Source organism: Gossypium hirsutum, chromosome D07, assembly GCF_007990345.1.
Source record: "Gossypium hirsutum isolate 1008001.06 chromosome D07, Gossypium_hirsutum_v2.1, whole genome shotgun sequence".
NCBI classification, from domain to species: Eukaryota; Viridiplantae; Streptophyta; class Magnoliopsida; order Malvales; family Malvaceae; genus Gossypium; species Gossypium hirsutum.
In genome coordinates, this window is record NC_053443.1 from 27,488,505 (window position 1) to 27,509,209 (window position 20,705).

Sequence of the window (20,705 nt, forward strand, 5' to 3'; positions counted from 1 at the left end):
TTTGTCTTTCAATTGAAGTTTTGAAGGGGGTAAGTTGGCTTGTTCGTCATGGTATTGCGTTTTAATATTAGGGTCTTAAATTTTATTCTTGTTAACAATCCAACCTAATAGGGTTCTTTATTCAGGGAGATAATCAATGAGGTCATGAGATTAGTTCTTTTTGGAAATCCGAGAGTATCAAGCTTTACTCTTTCGTTCAAGGTTTGGGTGGCGAACCGTTCACTCGACTTCACAAGCAGGTGTGTAATTACACATTCTCTCGATTGCTTATCGGCAAAAGCCGTATAATCGGAAAAGATGACACTGTGACCATAAGGGCATGTGAACGCTCGCGTGGTTATTGAAATACCCTCAATGGGTAAATTATCGAAATACCCTCGATGGGTAAATTATCGAAATACCCTCGATGGGTAAATTACCGAATTACCCTCGATGGGTAAATTATTGAAATACCCCAGAATGATAGATTGACCGATATACCCCTACTAGATGAAATGATTGATATGGCTTTATGATTTTTTTTAACTATTACTGAGTATGACATATTGCATGTATGTATAATTCATGACATGACATATTGCATGGGTTGGGTTTCTGTTATGGAGGAAATATTGTTTCTGTGGCTCTGCCACAATTACTGTTTCTGGTGGCTTTGCCACATATTCTGTACTGGCAGCTCTGCTGCATTTTTATTATTGGCAGCTATGCTGCAATATTGGTGTGTGGACTGGGTGGGTTGACTTTGTCTGCACATGGGGTGTTGGTTTAGTACGGGTGGTGTGAATGGCTGGACAGGGGTGGGTTTGCATATTTGCACCATACTGATACTGTTATGGGCTTAGGCCCACACTGTTTCTATACTGGGCTAAGGCCCACACTAATATTGAAAAGGGCTTGGGCCCAGACTGTTGCTGCATGATAGGGGATTACACACTGAGTTCTTGAAACTCACCCTTTTTCTTCTGACTGTGCAGGTAATCCCCAACCTTAGATGATTTGGAGCTACGTGGGACTCGGAGGTGGCCACACATTCGCTAGTATTTTTATTCTAGACCAGTTTTCTTTAAAATTTTACTTTGGGTTGTTTTCATGTAATAAGGCCTTTGGTATTTTAATTTTCTTTTAATTAGGTTTTATTTACTTATTTCGAGCTGCTTAATGGGTACAAATAAGCTTTCACAAAAAACACGAATTTTCAACTTCAAAATGACCTCTAAGGGAATAGCTTCCGCTAATTTAAAACCTCTAATAACAAACTGTTTGTTACTGAACGAATTAGCGGATTTGGGGTGTTACAACCATTTTTAGCTAAAATTCATGTTAGCCGATTTTTATCTAGTCTCATAACAGCCCATATTTATCATCAATTCGCAATATTTTCCTTAAATTTTACCATTTTCATAAATAAGTCCTTAAAACTTAAAATCATCAAAAGTTACTTAACAAAATACTTATATTTAACTACCTACTTTAATAATCAATCAATTAAAATAAAAAAAACCTTAAACTTATTCATGGAAAGGTCTTAAACTTTTAATAGTTTCACAAATTGACCCCCGAGCTAGCTAGACTAAGTTTATACGAGCTCAAAAACATAAAAATTACCAAAAACGGGGTTAGAATCACTCACATGCAAACTTAATTGAAATGGTCAAATATCAATCTTCTTCCATGGTTTCCTTCTTTCCAAGTTTCGGTAAGAAGAATTTAGAGAAGATGATAGTGTTTTTGCTTTAATTTTTTATGTTAATTTATTATTTAATTACCCTTTTGCCCTTATAACTATTAACTTAATAATTATCATGTCTATAATTGTCGACCAACCATCTATATGGTTTATTTATCCACTAAGTCCACTACCTTACTATAGCATAACTATCTAATCCCTTCTACTAATAGAAACCCACTTTTGCAACCTTTATGATTTAGTCCTTTTTATTTAATTAAGTATCTACACATTAAAATTTCTTAACCAAAATTTAATATTATCCTAATAACGCTCCATAGATATTTTAAAAAATATTTTCAGGCTTGGTTTATAGAGACGAGGTCTCGATACCTTATTTTTTAAACCCACTTCACTTTAGGGATACACCACTTAAACTTAGTTATTCATTCAAATAATATAATTTACCATATCAAAGTCAAATATAATTCAATACTTGACTCATAAATATTAAATAATAATATTTACAGATTCACTCATCGAATTTGTGGCCTCGAAACCACTATTTTTGACACCACTAAGAAACGGGTTGTTACAACTCCCCCGCTTACGAAAATTTCTCCCTCAAAATTTCTCACTTAGTAATAGCCATTCAGATCAAGTTTTTCTTTCTCATTTTCGAAGGTAGTCCATATATGAAATCCATTGTAACTCGTTCTCGATCAGAACTCATACCATACCGTAATGTTACAGACAATACTTGATATTCTACATTAACCTATAGACATATCAAATATATCAATATAAACTCTGGAATTTCACGTTTTATTCTTGAGCACCAGTAACTTTGTCTCAAGGCATTATAGATTTCGTCGTTGTCTGGTTTAGATTAAATAGACAATGCCATGAACCTCATATAAGATGTCTTATAAAATCCCAGAATTGTTCAGTGCACATATTCGAATATTTTTCTCTACATCTAAAAAATTCTCTAAAGAATTAACAGTTCAACCCTGATTTCATAACACTCAAACCATCATAATTGAAGATTATCTAAATGAAACATTACTATAAACAATAAATTCTTCTCTGGCTAAGGCTGAAGTAGATACCTGACTTGACTGAACAAATTTGATGTTTTCCTGTAATAACTTCATCATTGGCAGTACAACTATCGAGAAATTCCTAATAAATCATCTGTCAAAACATGATTGAAAAACCCATATCATCAGATTCCAGGTATATTAGTTAATTCACAGAGTTTTGCTAAAATTCATGATATCCATAACATATTCTAAATGTTGTTTCTTGCACATCTGCATCTGTAACTCTCAACTGATAATAGTTCTGATTACTTTGAACTAACTTGTTATTGCTCCATCTGCCTAGCATACCAGAGTTCTACATTCCATTCATGAAAAGCTTCAAACAATATCATTTTAATGAAAGTCTGATAAATGCTATTATGAAAATGAATTTAACCCATAATAAGATTTTCCCAACTATCTCTAATTTGGTTGATATATCCATGTATTATATATTTCAAAATCTAAATTTCTCATTCTAACTATCCGTCTACTTGTGCCATGGCTCTATGAAATTTACTTTAGAATCTAAAGATAAATTCAGATACATACATCTCAACTATCTTTTCGAGTGGTTAATCAATTCTGACTAGAACAAATTGAATCGACTTTATCAAGCTGATAGTAATTATTCAAATCAAGCTTTTCTTCCTATTGTTAAAAATAATCTAGACATAAAATCTATTGTAACTCACTCTTAATCCATTCAAAAATCATGAAAAACTGTAATAGTTCATACAAAACCTGATACCCAACTTTGACTTTTTGACATATTTCGATATCATTGGAGTACTGAGAACTGTTATGTGATGCTAAACTTGGTCTTCCACTTTTTACACTCTTATCACTATTTATCCATTCTTGAAAGTTAGAAGTTGGACACATAAGAAGACTATTCCAAACATTAGAGACCTGGTTCAACACTATTATCACATTTCAAACTTGAGCCACAACCATCAAATGAACTAAAAGAACTATTTTGCCTCCTTCCTATGAAAACTTTCCCTTAGACAGATCACGGAACTCTACAATACATCTTTTCAGGCAGCTAACGGGTTTGTAACTAAAAAATGGTGAGAAATTGTCGCACCTAATAAGACAGATGCTACAACTGCATAACTAATACAATGCTCCAAGTACCAATAATGCACTCCGAAGAAAATGCGAAAAACCTGTGTAGTTCCAACGACATCAAGTGCAACAACACAACTTTAAAAAAAAAGAGTGAAACCTATTCAAGCATGCTCCCATGTTCCAATCAAGAATTATAACTGCAACAGATGTAATAGCCTCAAGCCAATGAGCATCCTTTGCATTCAAACCATATAGGATAGAGTAGACAAGAAGAACGACAAGGGAGCTAAGGTAAAGAGGTCCAAGATGTGAAGCCTTACTAAACTCCCGAGGGCATTACTCATTTGGGTCTTGTGATTCTGGTAAACAAAACACAGGACTTATTTCTATACTATTAGAGTATGCAAATTTATAAGCCATCCGGACATACGCGTCCACATCCAAGCCATTTCCATTAAAGATCAAGCGACATATAAAGTGTAAATTGATTGCTAAGACAATTGCTGCTACATCAAAGAAAAATCTAGAAGGACAATATCGCTTAGATGCACTGGAATCATCTGTGACATAAACAACACAAAATTCATATGCACAAAGTAGAGCAACAACCAGTAGAAATAGAAAATTAACAACACTTGAGCTTTGACATCGAGTCCACCACCAAAGCATAATTGACTAGAATGCCAATAATAGAGCAATGTCAACCATTATTACAGCTAGGCTAACAATTTCTCTACCTAATATTATGATTAGCTAGCATCCCTATATGATAAGCACCATAGCTAGAGATAAAACAATCGCCCATGCCACTATAGATAAAAGAGTACATAGCATACTCAGTTGAGGTCCTTGTAAAATACTCGGGCACAATGGCTACATTCAGGTCTATTTTACATTTTGAACACTTCCACGCTAACTACTAAAGTCATCGGTGGTCTCATATTATTCAGTTTCATTCTATCTTTGTCATAAAACCCTAATGGTCGTGGAAATAACTACTCAGTTCTTTCATTACCTGAATCCAATCAAAGAAAATTACAAAACCAAAAAATTCCATTGCATTGTCAAGTATTTTAATCTCATTAATCAATCCCTCTCTAAAACAAGTACATAATTCCTTTCCAATTAATACCATCTTATTAACATACATACCAAGCTGAACTACTCTCACCCAAAATCTATAACCGATTGTTTCCCAGCTTCAATCCAATAATTTTTTTTCTAAATATTGTTTGCTAACATAATTTTTTCGGAAATCAATTCAAAAGAAATCATACTCTATTATTTAGATACCATAGTAGTTAAAGTCGATTACCAGTGAGTAACCTCTTCTTTTAACAGTGATGCCGCACATCTTAGATAATCTTCGAAAAAAATGATATTTCAGCTAAAACACTCTGTATTCGCTAACCAATTCTCAGCTCTGGCCAAATTATTACTCATTTTACTGTTAAACTCTTCTGCTTCACACTTGCGAAAGTAATCAACATAAATCTTGTGAATATTCTGTCGTATGAATTTGAGGATGAGGGGGTAGGGTTTGTAAAGCTACAAAAGTAATTCTCATAAACACATCAAACATATCATTTATTATTATTGGAATTAGTTTGGTTGGAAGACATCTTTTGTCTATAATAGAAACAAAATTACTTTAAGTCAGGCGACATCACACTATCATATGTTATAAAATGACATGTATTTGTAGACTCCAGACATGCTATGCTCAGTTTGAGAATCAAATAAATCATAGCTCTAATACCACTAAATGTAACACCCTTAACCCATCTTTGTCGTCAGATTGGGGTTACGGAGTGTTACATACAAATCAAGACATTTATTATCAAACAGAAACAAAAATATAAAATAAATGATAATATTCAATACCTTATAAAAATTAGGGTAAAAATATACTTACGGGTCTTAAATAGAGCTTATGAGGCCTTAAAAATAGTTTGGGAAAAATCTAGGACTAATTTGAATAAAAAATATGAAAAACATTAAATATTTTGGAAACAGGGGTCACACTGGTGTATGGCTAGGCTGTGTGGAATAGCCCAGGTCGTGTGGCTTCACACACGCCTGTGTGGCCAAACCGTGTACTAACTGTGACCGTGTAGAAAATCATGCACCTAAAAATTAATAAGACATATAGCCGTGTGTGTCACATGGCCATATGGACAGCCCAGGCCGTGTGCACCTTAAAAAGCTTCTAAAACCAGGCAAACTTTCATCTAACACTTACACCATGTTTGTTTCAATAGAATTGCTATGTAGTTACGTCAAAATTCTAAGGGGACTACCATTCCATTGTTTGGTTCAAATCATCCCACAGAATGGTAAAAAACACTAAATGGTTATTCCTGCTCAATTCGATAAAAACACTGAATGGTTATTCAACACTCAGCCCTTGTAATGGCTATTCAGCAAATATAAGGAATCAGTTAAAAAATTGTTCCCAGCATACCCCTCAAAATAATTCCTGTGCAATTTCTGCACAAAATAATTTGTATGTTTAAATTTCTTATGCAAAGTTTTCCCTTTTCTTTAATTAGAAAGGTTTAGTAATTGGCTAGCAATAGTATCCTATTTTATTCTCTTTTTATGAATTACTTGTTTATTTGGTTGCTTGTGTAGGATCTTCTAGGCATTCACTAAAGGTTTTTCTTGTTTTCCTTTTTTTTTGGTTCTTCAAGTGTGGGGATAATTTGTTGGGTGTCATTTCAAGTGGTTAATTATCTTTTTCTCTTTTGATGGAGAATAGTTTAAGGCTAGTCAAATTTTCCTTCTTGATGGTTGTTTACAGCTTTGATTGGTTTCTTGATTTTAATGAAACCAAAATTTTAAGCTAATTTTATATTGCTTGGCATCATATTATTTCAAATTTTTTAAGGCGAAAGATAAATGGGGTAAGGTCCTTTTTAGATATAAAGAGAGACAAAAGATGGTAGAAGAGATTCATAGATTAGAAGAATAACTTTTTCTCATACAGATTATCATAGGTTGGATCTGAGGGACCTGCGACGATGGTTATTTATGTTAAAATGAAAATGATACAGATTCATGTGTTGGAAAAATGGAGGGATTTTGACTTTGTAAGGACTTTTTGGTTGCTAAAATGACATTTCTCATTTTGGATGTCCTTTTAATAATATCTTTCATTTTTTATATAATAAGAGCTATTTTAACTTCATAATCATTTGCTCTTTTCATTCATTTAATTATTTACTTCAACTTTCAAAACAAACCTTGCATTTATAACATGCCTTTATGAAGTGATATTAACCTTTTCTATGTTTCTTTGCCAATTTCATGTAGTGAAATCACACAGCCCATATTGTTAGAGAACTGCTATTGTTTGCTTAAAAATTCACCCCACACCAAGAAAATATCCACGTGATCCAAGTACACCAACAAAAGAACAACTGTAATAATTAGGGTGTCAGTTCTACTATTTTTTTTAGTTATGCTTCTAGCACCTCCAAATGTATATGACTTCTATTCTTAAATTATTCTTTCTTTTAGTGACCAATTTGGTTATGGCTTTATAATAGGCTTAAGGCTTTATCCTTTGCTGTCTGCAGGGATTAATGACTTGTGTAGTTTTTCTCTCAATATATTTAGCCTTCGTGTCAATGTCGTATTTTGTATTGCTTTCGTAGATGTTCTTTCTGTGTTATGTTTGTGTCATACGATCGTATTGTACCAAAAGTTGCCAAGTATAACATCTAATCGTTGCATAGGCAGTGTCTATGTATGTTTATGATACAGAATTGGCCTTAAGTTGTTGATTATTAGTTAATTATTCATGTCAATATGAAGTTGATTTGGCAAAGGCAATCTTGGATTACGCTTACCACAATATCTACAAATCGAAATCCTAGCTAATCTAACAGTTTCTCCAGTGATAACTACCACAACCTTTTGTTGAGGTTTGACTCATCTTGCCCACTTTAATGGTCATGGATTTGGTCCAGTGCAAGCAGACCCTTTCATTTTCTAAACTTTATTATTTTCCTTTCTTTTGCACTCCAAGCGTTTAGTCTCTTCCACCATATTAGTTCTTTCAACCATAATCTTGAAAACCTTTTCTAGAACTCCTAATATCGCTTGGGACAGATAATGCATCATCCCTAACCTCTTGGTTATCGCCTTCAAAAGTAGATGCAATCACGATGTCAGTCTTCTTATGGTTAGACACAATTCCTTGAGAAACAAATGACTCAAATTGGGTAGCTCGAAGCTGAGCCCCATGATTCCTCATTCTACAATTGTTAATCATGTATCCTATGGTCTTAAATTTGATCTACAATTTCAGAAAATATAATCACTAGCTAACTTCATTCAATTTTCGGTTTCCTATCTTATAGTTTCAAAGAAAAATTAAATACTAACTATTTCTGTTCTATGTCTACAGTAATACACCTCAAGTGTTTACTTATAACTTAACAATATCTTTTCTATGGCAACCGACATCAGAGTCTCGGACCTGATTTTCTTTTGAGAATATCATTTTTAAACTTCTCTGTGGCTTATTTTTCCCAATTTCCCATTTTTCATGTATGCATGCAGCTTAAGTAGATTTAAAAACTCAATCCGAGGCTTTAAACCAAGGCTCTGATACCACTAAATGTAACCTCCCAAACCTAGCCTAGACATTATTGCTAGATTGAGAAGGTTACATTAGCCACCAAAATGGCTAAGCTAACTTACGTTACTTTTTAAGACTTTAAATAAATTCATTTTAGAGAAAACCATAATTGTACTTTGAGCTAGCTTAAAAACATTCATTCATTAGGTCGTGTATGCTTAGGATTCATTTTATTGTTGAGAGTGTTATTTTAGAAAAATCGTTTGCTTGTGTCTCTTCTTTAAAAAAAACTCAAAATTAAACTAATGCAGTGGAAAAACCATTTTTCAAGTCATTTTGGAAAATTAGTTGCCTTATCGATTTGTTTTCCAAAAATATTTCCTTTGCAATGTAGTGGAAACTAGGTAACAGTATCAAATTTTACTTAAGCCTGATATCACGCATTATCCGGTTATTATGCTTGAGTAATTCATGCATGCAAAAGTCCCCAAAAGAAAAGTTACCAAGCCAAAGACCAGAGATAATTAACAATTACATGTCAAAACCAATAAAGACTTAATAATACTTAATTAAATAATAATTCGAGGCTTAGGTTGATTCTCCGAATGCCAAGTCTGATCTTAATTTTTAGGTTTACCTGAAAAGTTAAACACTATTGGGGGTGAGCTTATGAAAAGCTCAGTGTGAGTGAAATAATAATTTAAACGGGCAAAAACATCAAATACAATGAAACATATTAGCATAAACAGAATAAAGTAGAACCATCATAGGAATTTCATGTCATTACATAGCCATTATCAAATTGTTGTCAAACGATGTATGAGCATAGGTCATCATTCATTCGAGTAACAATCATTAATTTTGATACCATTCAATACAACAAAATACAATGCGTAGCATAAATCAACAACGTTCGAATATGTCGTGCACATGATTCAATGCAAAAAGGTTCCTACCCATACCATCCACTACACAGCACAAGTTCCCTAGAACTCGTCTGCCAAACTCCAAAACATTATGAGCATAGCTCGATGTGGTAAAACCATCGAATAATCAATGATGCAGAAAATCTGTTGGATATCAAATAGTGCAATACAATTGCCAATATCATATAATATGTGATAAAATCGCCAATCCCCTCGGTACTCCAAGTGCAGTGCGCTGACTACAAATAATGCAGACTTAATATGCCATCGGTACTCCACGGAACTCCTCCGTCAACCACAAAATCCTAACCGAATGCATATGCAATATGTCACACAATCTCATACATAATCATATCTCAATACTTTTCACATTCATTTGACATGCTCAGCATGTCCTCAATAATCACATACTTTCAGTAAATGGAAACAGTGTTCTGATCTTTCAAATTACCATTGTGTTGGAATCAATCAATATCGTTCAATTCCACATACTTTATGGATTTTCATTGTGCATAAATAGCACCCATTTCAGTACAGAATATAACAAATATCTCATGCATTTAAATCATACATAAGCTTAATATCTCAACACACTATATCATTTAGTCAAACATTCTCATATCTCAAAACTCAAATATGCAATTAGAAACTCAGTTAAACATTCATACTCTCGAACTAGCAATTTTGCCAACATGTCAATCTTTTAAGGCTCGAAACATATCTGGTTCAGCCACTCATAAAATCAATAATTTGGCTATTAGGCTAATCCAATCAGTAAGATAATTTATCAAATATAACATGATATTTAACATTTTCAAACAATTTTATGAGTTTAAGACCCACACCTTATTTTTCTCTTCCTCATAGCACACTAGCAAATCTTCCAATTTTCCTTAATAATTCCTTAAACGAACTTAAACCAAAATTCAGTATAAATACAATAAATTTACCATTAAACCAGACCTCAAACACCCACTAATGAGTTCAAACCAATCATTTGAATTATAACTATTTTATGAATCCAAACTAGTTAGATTCCTTACACTGTATCGATGCAAACCGTACGTACAATTATTCTTCACCTTTATGGTTGATTTGGGGCATTTGGGTCAGTACCTAATTCAATAATATACTGTAAAATTAGTAGCTAATTAATTCTTAAATTCCTTAATTAATCAATTCATAACCTTTACCCAACAACTATGTCGAAATAACAAACTAGTTAACCTTAATTGCACTTACGCTTCACGATTTGTGGGATCCGAATGTCCAATCGATCAAGAACATTTTTCTCTAATTGAAATGAGTTTAAAAGCTGATTAGGAGGATTAAATAACTGAAATTAATGCTGAAAAATATAGGCAAGAACCAAGAAAAAAAACAGCCCCCTTTCTTGCATAAAGTCGCACGCACCACCACCCTTAGTGGCCAAAATTAGAGCTGGATTTTAAAATGATTTGAGATCTCATTAAATTTTGGAAAAATACTTTTGAAATCATTTAAAATCCCCCAAATTCCAGATCTAGAAGCTTTTGTTTTTAATTGACAAAATTAATCAACAAATTGAACAGACAAGAGACCTTACCCAAACTAGTCGATAGAAACGGCAATGGTACTTTCTAGGAAATGTTCGGGATCGATCTTGAAGTTGAAGATTTCAAATTTGGGGCCGGTTTTAATGAGGAAAAATGATAGAAATATGGTTGAGAATATGTTAAGAAATCTTGTGGCAAAAAAAAGAGAAAGAGATGGTAAAACTAGGTGTAGGCGAAGACAACAATGGAGGAAAGGAAAAAAAAATAAAATCAAAGAGAATGAGAGGGGGAGAGGAACGACTAGGGAAATGAGAAGGAGAATTAAAGGTTGATTATTAGTGAAAAATTAATATTTCTACCTATGTTAACTAGGCTTAGATGGCCCACACATTAAAACAATAGGTTTTTGTAAAAAAAATTATTTGCATGAGAATGGAATTGAAGTTAGGACCTCAAGGATAAATTCTCTAATGTTTAACCATCAAACTAATGTACTAGGGTTTAAGGAAAAATTTCCAAAATAATATAATGATGTGAGAGAAGGTATTTGAACTTGCGTTTCATGAAACGTTACACTAACACTTAACCAACAAACGAATACCTCATTTATTTCCTAAAAATGCATAGATAATTTTTAAAAAAATTAAGGCATGATCACTTTCTCTCGATTCACAAACCCGATTCTACTAACCCTTGAGTTTTGGTATGTGACAGGATGTTAGCTACACGTTGCTGCTCATATGAGCTGTGGAGAATCCGCAACAAATGCAGGACCTCAACCATCGGTTGGACATCCAGGACCAGAACCTGAAACATATAATCCCTAATGACATGTCATTTGTATCCTAAGTGTTCACAAGGTTCAAATAGGTCTCTTTCCATATCCTTATCTGTGACCTTCATGTTCACATTAGCACTTCAATATTTTTCCATGAAATTTACATTTTCCATACTTAACTTTAGTTCCTTTTTTGATATAATATCTCATATAACCATTCATGAAATTTACATGTTCAAAAATTCCCAATTTAATCTTCAATTAACTAGGTAAATAAATAATAATCAACTCACTTACCTTAATTATTCAATAGCAATTAACAATTTTACCATTAATGAATGATTCAATATACGAACTTACCTCAATTGAAACAATTACTAAAATAGAGTCAACAACTAGTCTGAAACTCTAACTTTTCCTCGATTTAAATTCGATTATGGCGTTTCTTGATCTAAATAATAATTCAACCCAATTTATACATTTCCAGCACTCTAACAAGTATTTTTATGCAACTAAACCATTCTATTATCAATTTACAAATTTGCCCCAACATTCTAACTAGTAGTTTTATACAATTTAGTCCCTAAACTCGTAACTTGCAAATTTACCATTTTTAGCTAAAATTCATGTTAGCCGATTGTTACCGAGTCTCATAATGGCCCATATTTATCATCAATTCACAATATTTTCCTTGAATTTTACCATATTCATAAATAAATCCTTACAGCTTAAAATCATCAAAAATTACTAAACAAAAATACTTATATTTAACTACCAACTTTAATAATCTATCAGTTAAAATTAAAAACACCTTAAACTTATTCATGGAGAGTCCTTAAACTTTTAATAGTATCACAAATTGACCCCCGGACTAGCTAGACTAAGTTTATACAAGCTTAAAAACATAAAAATTACCAAAAATGAGGTTAGAATCACTCATATGCAAGCTTAATTGAAATTGTCGAGTATCTAGCTTCTTCTATGGTTTTCTTCTTTCCAAATTTCAATGATAAGAAATTAAAGTAGATGATAGTGATTTAGCTTTATTTTTTAATGTTAATTTATTATTTAATTACCCTTTTCCCTTATAACTATTAACTTAATTCTAATCAAAACATGTCTATAATTTTCCACCAACCATCTATATGGTTTATTTATCCACTAAGTCCACTACCTTACTATAACGTAACTATTTAATCCATTTTACTAATAAAAACCCACTTTTTTAACCTTTATGATTTAGTCCTTTTTATTTAATTAACTATCTACACATTAAAATTTCTTAACAAAAATTTAATATTTTCCCAATAATGCTCCGTAGATATTTAAAAAATATTTACAGGCTCGGTTTATAGAATTGAGGTCCAAATACCTCATTTTCTAAACTCACTTGACTTTAGGGCACACCACTTAAACTTAGTTATTCATTCAAATAACAGAATTTACCATATCAAAATAAAATATAATTCAGTATTTGACTCATAAATACTAACTAATAATATTTAAGGACACACTTGGCAGATTTGTGGCTCCGAAACCACTGCTTCTAACACCACTGAGAAACGAGCTATTACAACTAGTCAATTCGAGCTTATTTCCTGTGTATAATGTGGGGATTGCTATGCTTTTCAGAATTTTCTATCAAATTCTGAGTTAGTTTATTATGTAAGAAATCAATACAAAAATAGAAGTGGATAAGGACCACAATCCGATTTCTATAACCCTTCATGGGGAAACCATCCAAACTTTTCTTGGAATAATCAAGGAAATAAACCGAACAACAACACGAAAATAGAAGTGGACAAGGACCACAGTCCAATTTCTATAACCCTTCATGGGGAAACCATCCAAAATTTTCTTAAAATAACCAAGAAAATGAACTGAACAACAATTACATGCAACATAGACCAAGTCAATCCCAAGGCTTCAATCAACAAGTTTCAAAACCACAACAAACTGAGTCAGATAACAGTTTGGAAAACTTGTTGAAGGCATACATGGCGAAGAATGACGTCTTAATCCAAAGTCACGCAACATTGAAAATTTTGGAGAACCAAATGGGTCAGTTAGCTATGGAGCTTCGTAATAGACCGCAGGGAGCCTTGCCAAGTGATACAGATAATCCAAGGAATATGGGTAAGAAACATTGCAAGGTAGTTGCTTTACGAAATGGTAAGACTTTGTAACCCAAGAAAGCTATGGTAGAAGATGAACTTATCGAGAAGGAGGAAAAATAACCAACAGTTGAAATTCCTACACCAGAAGAGCTAGAGTTTACAAAGTCTGTTTAGGTAAAATCTAAACTAGTGAAATCTAATAAGCTAACATCTTCTTTAGATGCAGATTTATCTTTTCAGAAAAGTTCTTCAGTCCAACCTAAAGTTTCATCACCTTCGTATCCTCAAAAATTCTAACCAAATAAGTAGAAACAAGAGGTGCAATTCAAGAAGTTTTTGGATGGTGTAAAGCAACTTCACATCAATATCTCGTTGGTGGAGGCTTTAGAACAAATTTCCTACTATGTCAAGTTCATGAAGGACATTTTGTCCAAGAAGAAAAGACTTAGTGACTGTGAGACTGTAGCACTAACGACGAAGTGTAGTGCATTCTTATAGAACAAGCTACCTCCGAAGCTAAAGGACCCTGGAAGATTTAGTATACCCTATAATATCAGAGAGTTTTACTATGGCAAAACTTTATGCGACTTAGGAGCAAGCATCAGCTTGATGCCCAAATCTATTTTCAAGTTGTAAGGAATAGGTGAAGTAAGACCCACAACTGTGACATTCCAATTGGCAGATCGATCTTTAGCATACCCCAAAAGAAAGATCGAAAATGTTTTGGTAAGAGTGGATAAGTTTATTTTTCTTGCTCATTTCGTTGTCTTAGATTTTGAAGCAGATAAGAAAGTGTCGATCATCCTGGGGAGACCTTTCCTAACCATGAAGAGAGTTCAAGATGATCAGGTAACATTTAATGTTCTTAAAACAATGAAATTTCTTGATCGGATGGAGGAATGTTCAGTGATGGAGTTAGAAACCTTAGTTTCTATGAAATGGGAAAACAATTTGAAGAAGACCCATCGAAGAACACCTTAGGGTCTAAACCATTGGAAGATGAAAAAGGTAATGAAAACATGGCTTTGATGGAATTCAATTCGAGAAACTATGTTCAACCAGCATGGTTTGAACCATTAGAGTTAGAAGTTCGAGAATACATGCAACTGAAGTTGTCAATCGAAGAACCACCCAAACTCAAACTTAAGGTACTTCCTTCCCATTTAAAATATGATTATTTGGGTGACTATTCTACTTTGCCTGTGATTGTTTTAGTAGAACTAATAGAACACCAAGAGGAGTAGCTGACCAAAGTTTTAAAGAAATTTAAAAAGGCGACTGGCTAAACCATAAATCATATTCGAGGAATAAGCTTTTATTTCTGTATGCATAAAATTATCTTAGAGGAGAGTGAACGAGCTAGAATTGATGGGCAAAAGAGACTCAATCCAATCATGAAAGAGGTAGTTCAAAAGGAAGTTATCAAATGGTTAGATGCGGGAATTATCTACCTCATCTCATATAGTTTATGGCTAAGTTTGGTACAATGTGTACCAAAGAAAGGTGATATCACGATTGTTCAGAATGAATGAAACGAGTTAATACCAAAGAGAACGATCACGGGTTGGCAGGTAACAAATATTATTGTTTCTTCGATGGATATACAGGATACAACCAAATAGTTGTAGCCCTAGAAGGCCAACACAAAACAACTTTTACTTGCCCATACGATACATTTTCCTTTAGGGGAATGCCTTTCGGTTTATGTAATGTACTTGCCACATTTCAGCGATGCATGATGGCAATATTTATGATATGGTTAAAAATTTTGTTGACGTTTTCATGGATGATTTTTCTATTTTTTGTAATACTTCTGGTTTTTACCAAAGTTTTATCATAGATTTTTCAAAATTTCCAAGCCTTTGTGTTCCTTATTAGAAAAATATACAATTTTTTAGTTTAACAAAGTATGTTTGGAAGCTTTTGAGGAATTAAAAGGTCAGTTAATCTCATCCCCAATAATTGTTACACCTGATTGGAACTCACCGTTCGAGTTGATGTGTGACGCAAGCGATTTTGCTGTTGGAGCTGTGATAGGTCAAAGAAGTAACAAAGTGTTTTATCCTATCTACTATGCAAGCAAAAATTTGAGAGGAGCCCAACTTAATTACACAGTAACTGAAAATGAACTCTTTGTTATAGTTTTTACTTTTGACAAGTTCCATTCTTATCCCATAGGTACGAAAGTTACAGTATTTACTGATCATGTGGTCATTAAATAGTTACTCACAAAGAAGGATGCTAAACTGAGGTTGATTCGATGGATACTTTTACTTCAACAATTTGAATTTTGAGATCCAAGACATAAAAAGCCTTGAAAAGCAAGTAGTTGATCATCTGTCGAGATTAGAACAAAATGTGGTAACCAACTTTCTTGTTCTAATTAATGAGAATTTTCCAGATTAGCATATCTTCACAGTAAGTCGAATTCATGAAATACCTTGGTTTGTTGATTATGCAAATTATTTAACATGTGGAATAATTACTCAAGAAATGACATACCAACAAAGGAAGAAATTCCTTCACGATATTCGATATTATTTTTGGTATGATCCATTTTTATTTAACCAATTTGCAGATAACATAATTAGGAAGTGCATAGCTGGAAGTGAAACTGATGAGATCTTATATCACTTCCATTCACCTCCAAGTGGGGGACACTTTGGTGGTTTCTGCATTGCAACAAATATCTTACAAGCAGGATTCTTTTGACCTATAGTGTTCAAGGATGCGTATGCATTTGGGAAAAATTGTGGTAGGTGCTAGAGGACCGAAAACATATCGAGGAGGAGCGAAACGCCCTTGAAAAACATTTTAGAGGTAAATTATTTGACATATGGGCCATTTATTTTCTACTCTCGCTTCCTTCTTCTTATGGTAACTGTAAACGAAAAAATATATAGGATTTTTCCTATGTGATTTATCTCCTTTTTACTTAAATTCGTTGTTAAAACTAAGTAATTGTTTAATAAATTAATGAAATATGTGAAAATATGAAATTAGGACATAGAAATTATTAAAATGTGATTTTATGCTTTATTATATAGTTTTCATGCAATAAATGGCTTATTTTATATTAATTTGAATATATTATAGTTTTAAGACATAAAGTGGGCCATACATGATTAAATTAAATAATAAAATATAAAATTATATTTAATAATTCATTTTAAAATATTTCATTAATAATTTGGGTTTTAATTAATTAATTAAATTGGATAAATTTAATTCTTTGGTCCTCTAATTTGTTGATTTATTTTGGACAGGTCTGATAGCTTTGCTGGATTACAAAATCGTCCAAATTGGAGACCAAGTCAACCCAAAATTTGGCTGCACATGGCTGTCTATTTAAACCATTCTATGGCTTAATTGCAAAAGGTCCTTAAAGAGTTGAAGAAATTAGAGATTTACCTGAAGATTTGCACTTGACCGAGTCTCAGTCCTTAGTTGTTGTGGCACTCAAATTGACAAAAAACCAAGGAAAAATCAGCTCAACTTGATTAATTTATGGTCAGCCACCCATGGAAGATTCTCCACAAGATGAAAACTCCTATTTTTAGTAAAATATCCCCCTCTCCTCACCTATAAATAAGACCCTCTCATTCATTCATTTATCATCCCTCAAGCATTATTCTTTTTTTTTTCTCCAAATTCTCTTAGCCTTTTCCATTCCCACGCCTAGCATCATCTCTTCATAGAGACTTTAGCAATTAAGCCTCTTAAAGAACCCTTGGAGAGCCATCAGCAAATGAACGAAGGAGCCTCATCAGTTAGAGTCTTGGGTGACAGCCACTCTGAATTGGGTTTAATCTTCCTTTTCTTTAGTTTAATAGAAAGATGTTTGCTATGTGTTCTTTGTTCTTGTTTACAAAAATGATAACTTAATTTTATTTAAGCTAGGATGATTGTTTTGATTAAATAATATTTATTTGATTCATGCTTATAATGTTTGTGCCTCAATCGATCATGTTTTCAATTAAAATCAAGTCGGTATTTTGTTCATACGTGATTGAAATGTACCTAAATTACCTGAGCGATCCTGACCAGACGATGACTAATGGACACATAATTGAAATCTGCATGCTCAATTTAGATCCTGACTCGATTAAATTGTAGGTTGCATAACAACTCTGACCAAGCTCTATTATCTACATAGTTTTTAGATTCGTGTGATTAAATTGTTTCAAACCTGACACGTCCCTGTTACCTCACACGAATGTTAAGACACCCTTAGTAAATAATATTAGTAAAATGCGTATTTACTAAGTAAAGGATTCCAAAAGGACCTAATGTGGTTTCCAAACTCATGAAAGATTGAGTTGCCATGGAATGTTTTTCCGAATGTTATTAATCATGTTGATAAATAATTGTGTTTAATTAAAGTAATTGTCCTAGTTTATTTATGTTATAATTGTTGCAAATTGTGTTTAATTTTACTAAAATCTATTTCATTCATATAGTTTGCATACTTAGGATAATTTGCATTAGGGATCATTGCATTTAGTTTAATATATTTTAATCACCACTTCTCAATTATATTGTGTTTTTATTTACCAAATTGTTAATATAATTTTAAAAATTAAGTGACTTAGCACAAATACAATCCCTGTGGAGACGATAACTCGATACTTACTTATTACTTGATAACGACTGTGTACACTTGCACAAACCTACGCGTTACAGTAACAGATATATCCTAGTAGTTGTGGATTACTTATCCAAGTGGGTTGAAGTTGAAGCATACCTAACAAATGATGCTAAGGTTGTCATGTGATTCTTACATAAGCATGTGTTTACACGGTTTGGGACTCCTAGAGCTATAATTAGCGATGAAGGATCTCACTTTGTAAATAAATGGCTTAAGTGGTTGCCTGACAAGTACAATATGAAACACAAGATTTCCACGATCTATCATCCACGGTCAAATGGGGAAGTTGAATGGGCAAATCGTGAGATCAAAGGTATCCTTGAGAAAGTAATGCGACCTAATAGAAAAGATTGGTCTTGAAGGCTCAATGATACTCTATGGGCCTATTGAACTGTTTTTAAGCCACAGTTAGGAATGACTCCTTATCGATTAGTCTTTGGAAAGACATACCATTTGCCACTTGAGTTGGAGAATAAAGCTCACTGGGCTTTGAAACAATTAAATTTGAATCTTAAACAAGTCGGTGAGAGAATTATGTTACAACTTGACTAGATTGAGGAGTTGAGGTTATTTTCATACGAGAATGCCAAGATGTACAAAGAAACAAGTAAAAGATGGCTTGACAATCGTATACAACCTCAGGAATTCAGACAAGGTCAAAAAGTGTTGTTGTTTTATTCGAGGCTAAGGTTATTTCCTGGGAAGCTCAAGTCTTGATGGGCTGGACCATTTATTATTTATAAAGTTTATTTGTATGGAGCTGTAGAATTGCACAACAACAACGGAGGTACGTTTAAAGTTAATGGTCAATGTCTCAAACACTATTGAGTGGTGAAATTGAGCGAGTTGAAACTTCGTTCAATTTAATAGACCCTTGAATTTAATTAGTACATTAAATTAATTCTGTCTAAGGAGATTGAAAATTAAGCAGGACCCTTTGTGACCCCTCCAACCTTTCTTAGGAATTAAGTTGATGTAATTTTTCGAGAAGAAATTTCCTAAGTAGTCTAATTTTTTTTAATTTTTTATTCTCATTTGCAAATTTTAATTTTAGTAGTTTATTTGCTTAATTAGAGGGTCAATTTGGCCCAAGTACTAATCAGTTTATTTTTACTTTAGTTTAAGTTTTTTCAATACAACAAACAATTACAGTTGGGCTTGAGGCCTAGAGCAGTAAAGAAGAGGAAATTACCCATCAATTTTCGTTCATATATCTCCCAAAACCCTAGAATTTTGCCACCATCTTTTATGCTTACCACCCAAGTAACCTCTTGTAGCTAAATTTTAGCTAAGTTTTACCCTAATCTACTACTATATAAACCCCTCTCTACTATCAAAATTTTCAAAACCATTTAAGCAATTATCTTTAACCCTAGCCACCCACATTTCTTCTCATAGTCATCGGCGTCAAATCTTGAAAATTTTCCCCAAATTTTCCCTTTTGTCGCAAGTCTCTCCTTTCGCTGCGATAAAATCTTCGCCGGAGTAATGAAGCCGACCATGTACGAAACCCTATCCTCATTGTCGATGATAGGGATCGATGCATCAGACAATATACGTTGCCAATTTCCAGTGAGTTAAATACAAGAATTAGAAGGCCAGATATTAGGGCATCCCAGTTTGAATTGAAACCAGTGATGTTTCAAATGCTACAAACGGTGGGCCAATTTAGTGGTATGCCCACGAAAGATCCACATCTCCACCTTCGATTGTTTATGAAGGTGAGTGATTCATTCAAGGTAGTCAGTGTGACTGAAGACGCACTGAGGTTGAAGTTGTTTCCATACTAGTTGCGAGATCGAGCATGAGCATGGCTCAATTCATTGCCACCAAGTTCCATATATACATGGCAGGAATTAGCAGAGAGATTTTTGGTTAAGTATTTCCCACCTAGCAAAAACGCTAAGTTAAGGAACGAGATCACAACTTTCCAACAATTGGATGACGAGTCTTTATATGAGGCTTGGGAGCAATTCAAGGAGTTACTTTGTAAGTGCCCTCATCATGGCATTCTACATTGTATCCAGTTGTAGACATTCTATAATGGTTTCAATACAAATACAAGATTGATGGTAGATGCTTCTGCGAATGGTGCAATTTTGTCTAAGTCTTATAATGAGGCTTATGAGATCATCGAGAGGATCGCGAGTAATAACTATCAATGACCAACAAATCAAATAGCTTTAGGAAGACGTGTAGCCGAAGTTCATGAAGTTGATGCCCTCACATCGTTATCAGCTCAGGTATCGTCCATTTCCTCTATGATAAAACAGTTAACCGCTAATAGT

General features: G+C 33.4%; 1 non-coding gene and 1 pseudogene across 1 annotated transcript; both read right to left on the minus strand.

Annotated features, from left to right (window-relative positions):
- Nucleotides 1-3,655: 3,655 nt before the first annotated feature.
- On the minus strand, nt 3,656-8,086 carry LOC107956138 (calpain-type cysteine protease DEK1-like; annotated as a pseudogene).
- Nucleotides 8,087-20,321: 12,235 nt separating this feature from the next.
- On the minus strand, nt 20,322-20,428 carry LOC121219651 (small nucleolar RNA R71). Its single transcript, XR_005916541.1, has one exon. It is a non-coding gene; the product is annotated as a small nucleolar RNA R71 (small nucleolar RNA).
- Between the last annotated feature and the right edge of the window lie 277 nt (nt 20,429-20,705).